Source organism: Corvus hawaiiensis, chromosome 2 (genome assembly GCF_020740725.1).
Source record: "Corvus hawaiiensis isolate bCorHaw1 chromosome 2, bCorHaw1.pri.cur, whole genome shotgun sequence".
Classification (NCBI taxonomy): Eukaryota; Metazoa; Chordata; class Aves; order Passeriformes; family Corvidae; genus Corvus; species Corvus hawaiiensis.
In genome coordinates, this window is record NC_063214.1 from 92,768,518 (window position 1) to 92,778,193 (window position 9,676).

The window sequence follows — 9,676 nt, forward strand, 5'->3', positions numbered from 1 at the left end:
CAGGACACGGTTGGTTTTCTGGGCTCTGAGTGCACATTGCCGAGTCATGCCTAGCCTTTCATCCACCAGCACCCACAGTCCTTCTCTGCAGGGTTGCTCTCAAGCTCTTCTATCCCCAGCCTGTATTGATCCCAGCGATTGCCATGACCCACAACTCTCAGAGCAATGGGCTGAGGGCCCTTGCTAGACTTCTGTCCCTCTAACCTTGGTGTGTCATCTCACAGCTTGTCACAGGCAGGCCTGGCATTATCCCCCTCCCCCACCAAGTCTTGTTTAAAGCTCTGTCAATAAGCCCCACTAACTTGTGAGCAAAAATACTCTTCCCCCTCGATTATGGGGAAAAAAAATTTAAGGTTTAAATTTGGCCACTCTTCAACATTAGACTGAATTTGACCCACAGCCTCTGACTGGCATTGAAAGGAAAGCTGAAAAATAATCAGTTCTGGGGCTGGAAGAAAATTTCTCGGCAATGTTTCTGAATCCTTTTGCTGTTGCACTGCCATCTTTGTTAGTTAATACTTCTTTTAGCAATAAAACTGCTTTGATTTGGGTAGAACTCAGAACTTCTCTGCTTTCTTAGAAAAACAAAATTATGCTGATCTGTATTTTTTCCTTGTGCAGGCTGCATTTGTTTGCACACATGATGTGAATAATGAAGGAGTCTACAAAATTCAGCTGGCAAAATTCTATCAGAGTTTGCAAGAAACAAAACAAACACAAAAACAGCCCATCAAGTAAAAATGGCTGATTGATGCAAAAGGCAACACAGATGGAGGTAATGGGGTTTCAAAAGAGGAATTAGAGAAGATCTGAATGGAAGCTCGTAAATCTGCAGCAATTCAGCTTTGCCAAGAATGGCAGTGGGAAATCCTCATTATGGGAGATATTTCCATTCTGTACTCACCCATGAGAGCTTTGCTAGGGCAACCACAGGGAAAGCAGGAGACACAGCCATCAGCATTCCTGAGCCCTGCCAGCCTGCACTGCTGACTCACAAGGCAGCCTTGAGTGAGTCACTCATTGCCAGATGCTTCCACCTGACCTTGTCAAAGTGCTGCAAACAAGGAAGCAAAACAGACTCACCTTTGGCAACTCTGGCAAACAAGTTTTATCATGTCGTATTCGAGCTTCCCCCACACCACCAGGTAAGCAGCGTGGCCAAGGAAGAAGCTTTAGGCCAGGCCAGGCCATTTTTGGGGCTGGGAGCCATTGTCCTGGCATGTCAGACACATAAAGGAGTTGTTTGTAACAGAGGAGGACTTGACTGTCACAAAGGAAACATGATGACTGGTAGAAAGTTCTTTCTACACAGAAAGTGGAGAACCTGGTCGTTGGGAAGCTCTTTGTACATAGGCAGCAGAGAAGCAAGTGGCTCGGCAGATCCTGTGGGAAAGACCAGTGAATGAGGAGGATGCAGAGTCCCAGGGAGGGAGCCACATAAACATATGAGATAGCCTCCTACCACGCAAGCTCAGCTGAAAGAAGGTAGAGGCTGGTCCTAAATCTTCCAGCAAATGGGAAAAAATATCACTGCTTCTAACAATGGGCTAGGGAATCTGGGAGGGCTACAAAATCTGGGGATTTTTCTGTCTTATCCCACCATTTCTCACCAGAGGGCATGTCACATTGCTAGTCTGGGAAGGGCAGTCCTTGGTGTTACAATCTGTCTCAAGGCAATTGCTCTGATGTGCTCTTTCTCTTCTGTGGGATCAGATGTGGGCAGCCTGATCTATGTTAGAAAAACATCATCGAAAGTTTCTGAAACAATTCACTTGGGACTGAGTTTTCCTGAGGGTTTCTCTCTGTAGTGCCTCTCTGTAATATCTCCTGTACTACCACCTCTGACCACTAACACTGGGCTGGACTAACATGACTTGCAAAGCCTAAAAAAAGAGCTGAGACCTGAGTGGGGCGTGGTCAGACCTGCAAGCTCAGGGGAGAAGGAGCCATGATCACTCTTATCCTTGCCTAAGCTTCATCTCCCCTTGCCTCCCAGCGCTGGCCCTGGATCAAACTTCCCTGTTTCATGACAGGAGATAATGTCATTTATCACATTGCTGCATCCAGTATTGATACATAGAAAAATCAACCCGTGTTCCAGGTTATTGAAAATCCCTCCTGAGTGCCAGCAGAGGGTTAGTTTTAGGCTGAAGCTGCCCAGATACCACTACTGGTAAGGATCCTTACTATCAGCTGTGGTGGGACATTCTTGGGGGCGGGAGGAGATAAGAGGCTGCCCTGAAGAGCTGTAATCTGGGGTTTAGAGTTAGCCCATATCTCCTACAGAGTCATATAAAAGTGCCATTAAAGTCAGTACAGGAGCTCTCATTGCAGTAGGCAGCTTAGACACGAACACAAGCAACAAGCTGTGTCCTGAGTGCTCCCCCCCACCTTGCCTGTCTGGTCCTGGTCTCTGTGAGGACTGTGAAATGCAGGAGGATTTGGGATGGGTCTCAGCTCCGTCGGGCTGATGAGGGGAAAATCGATGTGAGTTATGTGGTTCTTGTTTTCTGTTACTGTGACCGTTCCGTGACACCCGAAAGCTTCAGGAAGTGATTCATAAAACCGCATTTGCAACAGGTTGGGTGCACTAAGGGAGCTGTAGGAAGAGATGTCAGGAAATCGTCACAGGTATGGACCACCAGCAACGCAGAAAGCTGCCCTGAGCTGTTGGTACTGACCCACAAGCCAGGCTGTATTTTAGTAGGTGGGTCTGCACCAGGCTGTAGATCCTCCCAGCATTCTGGCAGTCACCCAGCTAGGGGATGGACATCCCTCTATGTGAGGTCTCACCCTGACACCACAAAGCACTCCACAGGGAGCAAGCCTTCATTCAGAGAGGGAGAACTTCCATGCAATAAGTGCCTCTCTTGTTTCTGCTCTGTGACTCTGTTAGAAAACCAGGCTAGTGAAATACACTTGCCAATTTTAATCCCTGGATAGCACAGTGAAGCCTTATGTCCTTTGTGCTGCTTCCAGCTACAGCATTAGCTTTGCTAAACATACTAAGTGTTAGAATTTTTGTACTCTCTTGGTAGAAACAGATAAAAATAATACTTATGCTGGAGCTGACCCATTTGAGCTAGTGAAACACTGAAAACTCCCAGTTGTCTTTGAATAGAAACATTTTAAAGTATTGCCTAAATATTTTGGAACAATATTCAAACTATGTTTTCTTTGTTAGATATTTTATTTGATGTTTGCAAAATATTTGATGTCTACAAGCTATTGGATTTGACTTTCAGCTCATGTTGAGCAGTAAGCAACATGCTTTTTGGCTGCAGGACTAAAGCTTTCCTCCTGACAGCTGGTGACTTTCACACCATTGTCTTTCTTTTTTTGCATTTCTGCAGGTAATTTACGCTAAATTCATGACGTATTTACAGAATAGCTTCCAATCACCAATAGAAAAACCATTATGCTATCTCAGAAGTTGCAGTTAATGAAATTATGGGGTTCTATTTGCAGTGCACCTAAATGCTTTATTTGCTCTATGAAAAGAGCTATAAGCTAATTTTCTCTTTTTCAAACAATTAATGTGCTTATTTTCTGTCACAGCCAGAGTTGCATACATGACCAGCTGTATTGTTAAATTCCTTTGAGGAAATCATCATTTAGTACTGCAGGTGCAAATTCTTCTGCAGCCAGTGGGTGTAGCAAGTACATATCCGAGAGCTGCATTTTGCCTGTTGAATCGAACTGCCCAGATCCTCAGAGGACCAAATGGGACAAGAGGAAAAATGGGAGCCATAAATTGCGGTACCACTAAGGGGCTGGTGTGCCGGAAGGATACACAGGGAAATGCCCTTTTGGACACATAACCACTTTCCAGTGATGAGAAAAGCTGGGGAAAGTGGGGACAAAACCCAGTGAGAGGCTGGGAAAGAGATGTAGCAACTGGAGTGGGAGAGCATGACTGTACCCACTGTCAGAGTTTCAGTGCACCAAAGCCAGGGTGCCTCACCCCATAATGACACAGCTAAATGGAAAGATTTTGTTTCTTTTGTGTCTCCACCCAGTTAGATAAAGATATAGCTAATGAAAGCCAGGTCACACCTGTCTACTGGCACCTTTTCCTCTCTCATTATGCGTGTTACCTTCACAGATAGATTTATCTCGGCATAAAGATAAAGGGGGTTCTTTCTGTTTGTTTTCTGTTTTCTCTTTAATTTTAGAGGAAGTGTTTCATACCTGAAAGGTAAAGATTACAGTTGCTTTTACTTTCTCTAAACTTAACTTCGGTGGGAAAATGGGAGCTGCTGAATCTGTTGTGTTTGATCCACTAGAGAATAAATATGTAAATAAAAAGTTGGAGCTGCACAGATTATAGCCCTCTGACAATAGCAGATTAAAAGCCATGAAGTAAAACCAAGGATATCTTAAGCAATTTCATGAAATGAAAAATATTTGTTTCTGGCTTTAATATTTTCACATATCTTTTAATCTTTTTGCATACTATGATTTAAAGGAACTTAAATTCACCTCAAAATACTTGTTAATGCAATGGAGACACTTCATTGTCTAGTGTAGCTGGTTCTAGACCTTCATCTTTTATCAATACCTTCTCTGAGGAAATCTTCTTTATTTCTAACAGACAAACCAAATCATGAAAACAGAGTTTGACCAACAATGAATTAGGAGTGCAGACACGGTTCAGCTGAGAAAGCACAGGTTTCAGTTAATCGTGGAATTATCTGTCCTGAAGCAAAAACCCTTCTTGAATGTACTGTGTGTTCAGATGAGAGAATACTTTTTCAACTTCAAGCCTACAGCAGAATGATAAAAATCCTCATGTTGAAACTACAGGTGCTTCGTGCAACACTGAGTAAATTACTCCAGAGTGAGTTTGGCTGGGGAGAAGTGACAGTCTTTTATTCATTGCACAAGCACCTCAGTCAGTCTGTCTGCTCAGGTTTCTGGAAACCTCTGTGGTCTGATTCACTATTTCCTTACTGTTTGTTTTGGGACTGGGAGTAACTATGCAAACATGACGTTGATGCAATGTTGTAGGGAGTAACTAGGCTAATCCCTGCATTCAACTTCTGAACATGTTTGTTGAGAGCAGGGGTTGGATTCCTTACTGTCTTCTCTCCTGTGCTAAGCCTAGGGAGATATAGGAACACACAGTTTTACACTCATTTTCTAACTAAATCACCCTATGCAAGCCAGTGAAAGAGAGAACTTCTAGTGGACAGAGAAATGTTCTGACAGTTGGCATGAGGACATAGCTAGCACAAAAAACGTATTTTCACAAAAACCTTTCTGCAAATTTGCAGCTTCTAAGAAATCATTGTTGTCCTCAAAATCATCTGAAGTAGTCAGGCTAACATCTTGGTTTTGGTTTTGGTATTGATGGCTTGGTGCTTTCAGGGAAGAATTAGAATTTGCTTCCCTCCAGATTTGTTTAATTATGTCCAAAGATACAGTAATTCTACCAGGACTCTTCTGGTCACTCAGAATTTAGTTGGAGAGCCAGTATAGGGGCCAGAAACACACTTTTAGAGACCTGTGCCACTTTTTAATAGGCTTTCCAGGCAGCATTGATCTCAACTAATATTACCTGTGAGAAACATCTGACCTGTTTTAGATGTCTGCCTTATAAAGAAAGGTAGGAAGGCTGCTTCTGCACATCAACTGTGAAGGGATCCATTCAGCGCCCTCAGATGTGGAAGCCCGTAGCCACTTTGGCCACCAGGCATCCTACCCTTTGCTGCTGAGCAACAAGCAGGATTTGATACAACAAGTACGTTATTTACAGTGGCAGAATGTGTGAAGGAAGAAAAAACCAGCAAACCTTTCAGACCAGCTTTCCAGTTCCTGATTCTCCAGGGAGTGTTGTGTTGGTTTTGGAGACCTTTATGAGGGAGGATTTAAAGTTTCTTTTAAGGACTGCAGAGTTTCTAAGGGTGGGGTGGATGGTGGTTGCAAGTCTTTTTAGGAAAGGAAAGCTCGACTTGTATCTCTCTGCAGACAGTGCCACTTTCAGTTGCAAAGCAGTGGCATGGAGACCAGAAAGGTTTCCTGTTTAATCTCCCAGCCAAAACTACAAACACATGAATAGTTCTCTAGAAAAACACAGCTAAAAGACTGCACTTCCTGGCACTGGCTACGGAACATGGAACTGTAGGTGGATGTGCTTTGATATTGTAAAGTGTACATGGCCCGCAGACAGGCAGGACAGAAGGCCATGGGACTCGGGATGCATCTGAGGCTGCTAAGAGAGACAGCCGTGGCTTTCTGCCATTTTTGGAAGGCTGTGGTCCTTGGGGAAGGCCTCCAAAGACTGGAAAGGTGCAAATGTTACATCTGAAGTGTGAGAAAGGATCCAAGGAACTGCACGCTGGTTGGCATAACCTGGAAAGATTATGAACATACCTTCTGGAAGCTGTGACTGGACACATGAAGAACGGATAACTGGAAACAGTCAAGCAGGGCTTAGCAAGGACAAATCATGCCTGCCCACCCTGCCTGCCTTCTATGCTGCAGCGACTGGCTCTGTGAATAAGGGGAAAGCAGTGCTCTTTACAAAGATGCTAAACAGTACTGGCCCCAGCACTGACCTCTGAGGGAGGCCAATAGCAAGCAGCTGCCAGTGCAACTTTGTACCTCTGAGCACAAGTCTTTGGGCTCAGCAATGAAGCCAGCTTTCCACCCACCATGCACTCTGCTCATTTGTTTCAGCAGTTTGGCTCTAAGGATACTGAGAAGCTACAGTGAAGGTCAAGATCAAATCAAGAGGCAGCTGGCAGAGGTTGCAACAAAGGCAATCCCAATCAGATAAAAGGAAAACCAAACCTCGTGGAGGGGTTGATTCCTATTCGGGAACCCCTGTCCTTGGAGATGCTGATAACACAGCTATCCAAGGCCCTGAGCAATGTGTTCTGAGAGCCCTATTCCAGTGAAGGGGCGGCCCAGATGGATGGAAGGCACCCAGACAGGGCCTTTCCAAACTGAATTATTCTGTGATCTACGCTGTTGTATGTGTTTATACGTAGGTGTGCAGGAGACTTCCAGCACCATCGCTGGCCTTGTGTGGGAGGCTGTTTTGTACCTTAATTCAAAACAGTTGTGTCTGGCTTTCTCCAAGAGAAGAGATAACCTTCTGGGAGCTGATTTTCTTGTTTCCACTTCTGTTAGGGAGATGTCAGAACCATGAAAGTTACCACTGAGTGCAAGACTAATTACCACCTATTTGAGAAAAGGAATATGGGGCTGTACTGCCTTCTCACAAGGTCAGGTGTGGAAGCTGTTGGGGCAACGGGGGGAGGTCTGTGCTATCTGGCAGAGGAAGAGCTGAAGAACAAAGCTGTCAGTCTACTGCTTATCATCCCCAATACACATCTCTGTTTTGTGTGCAAATTGGTATTTGCTTCACGCCTGACCCTGGTCTAAAAGATAATAATATTTCAACATGTTCTTGCCATGCAGAGACAGCTAAAGAGAATTAACAGCAAGGATAGACCCATGGGGAACAGCAGTGAGGGGCAGTATGTACCTTCTCTGTCCTCCGGATAGGAAACGGAATAACCTTTAAGGGCTCAGCCAACAAACATTTTTGTGACATCATCAGTGTTTAATCTAAGCAACTCATGTTGATATTACCTCCAATATCATGATAGAGATAATGCCTGTGAATGGATAGGAAGACTCCACATTGTGGGGCTACATCCATGTACATTTTATCTCATATCTGATGACATAAGCACTCGTATCTGTGCTCATTCTGGATCTTAGACGTACATGTAGCAAGGCTCCTCTGACCCATTTTACAGCAAACCCATCTACACTGAGATTCCCTTTGTGGTCAGAGGAGAGATATAGGTATTTCCAGGGAGCAATTTCTCTCTTTCGATAGCATATCTTCAGAATAGATTATACAACTTCCTGTTTCTTTCCAGCTACTGAAAAGAAAGTGTGGGTGACAGGCTCAAATGCAGATATCTTCATTGTAAACCCCAAAAGTGCAGATTCATGTCAGCCTGATTTTAGGGTGTTGGGGTAATTGCCCTGACTAGCCTCCCACAGGACCCCCAGACAAGTACCTTGTACCCCTTGTGGCAGGGACTGCATGTGAGCTCAGGCCCTGGTGCCCCTCCTTGCCCCAGCTATGTTGTAGTTGTACCTGTGCCCTCTGCCCCATCCCCTGCTGATCCAGACATACTCCCTGGACTCCCTACATTGACTTCACACCCGACTCCTTGCCTGCTGCTACCCTCTGAAGGGCTTGATCCAGTCACCTCAGCTCTAATACTATTTGGTGTTGGTTATCTTGCTTAGTTGTGAGCTGACGCTCCAGTAGTCTCCCACAGGTCTGGCACCAGCTCCACAGGGATTCCACAACAACCCAGAGGGGTCTGAAAAGGTGTCAGACATCAATGGGCTGGCAGCTGGACTGCACCTCAGGTGTTTAAAGCCTGACTGCATGAGAGCAAGGTATCTAAGCTCTTGGTACAGGGAGTAAGGATGTAGACCATATAGTTAGTGGAGTCTGGAGAGCAATTTGGCTGACCAAATGTTGGGATCAACCTCAGGGAGAAAGTTGCTTGCTAGGCTCCACCAACTGTATGGGCTCAGTCTTCCTTGTCTGCCGTTGGAGTTTAAGCTGTATCTCACACCCAGGCACTATAATTTAGGCAAGCTAAATCCCACCCATGATGACTAAAAGGAGAAGAAATAAATACATTTATAAGAGAAATATGAAAATGATCACTCTTTGTGTTAAACCTTGTGATTTTCATCTGAGAGGTATAGAAAGGCAAAAGCTTTGTGGATATTTTAAGTTCAGACACTGTGTCTGTACATCACACACTCCCAGAGTGTTATATACACTCTCACAAAACACATCCTTTGTTTACAATCATATGGATTTACAAACACTCCCTGGAAGAACAGGGACACACTCATTGTATACAATATGTTTTTTGCTTCTGTAAACTGTTAATGTGGAATTATAAATAATAATTTGGGATATTTAACATATGGTTTTCTGCATTCTGTGATTCTATCTCTACAAGTAAATGAAAATACTGGTAGTGTAAAATAATGATCTCTTTTTGCCCAGTCTCCTCCGCTCAGTTCTACAGTATTGTTATATCCTCCTCTGTTGCCATAGAAATGATTGATATGTCCAATCACTGCATTCTTGCCATACCCTTGTCTCCACATATTATGTATTTTGCCCTTTAAACCAGATTCTCAGTTGGCTTTTTGATATTTTGGGTTGTGTTCTGCAGAGACAACAACAATGAAACATACAAACGAAAGAAAAGAAAAGAAAAAAGAAAACTTTGGCTTTGAGAAGACTGAAACTAATTCAAAAGACAGTTACCTGTATTAATACTGTGAGTTTTAAAAATTTTACTGTAAACCTCTGACATTTTTTGTTCTTATTAACCCCCAGCTCTGACAAGCAATGACTTTGTGAAATTCTTCGCATCTTCTCATGCAAAACAAGTATTTGCAGTGTTTAAAGCTTCCTAGCTATGGAACTTAAAAACACAAATGTAAAGAGCTGCCTTTTGGGGGGCCTGCTGATTTTAGGGGGAATTAATCATGATTTTTGCAGATTTGGGCTTCCCTCTCAAGAAAAGAGAAGAAAAAAAGAACTAGTCAAGCTCTTCTTCGACATGATGCAATGAATAGCGGTCAGAATGATGAATTTAATTTTGCTTCCCAT

At 43.8% G+C, this 9,676-nt stretch overlaps 1 long non-coding RNA gene across 1 annotated transcript; it reads left to right on the forward strand.

Moving 5' to 3' along the window:
- The first annotated feature begins 944 nt into the window (after positions 1-944).
- LOC125319122 lies at positions 945-9,268 on the forward strand. The gene is made up of 2 exons (XR_007200593.1): positions 945-1,145; positions 9,234-9,268. It is a non-coding gene; the product is annotated as an uncharacterized LOC125319122 (long non-coding RNA).
- The last annotated feature ends 408 nt before the right edge of the window (positions 9,269-9,676 follow it).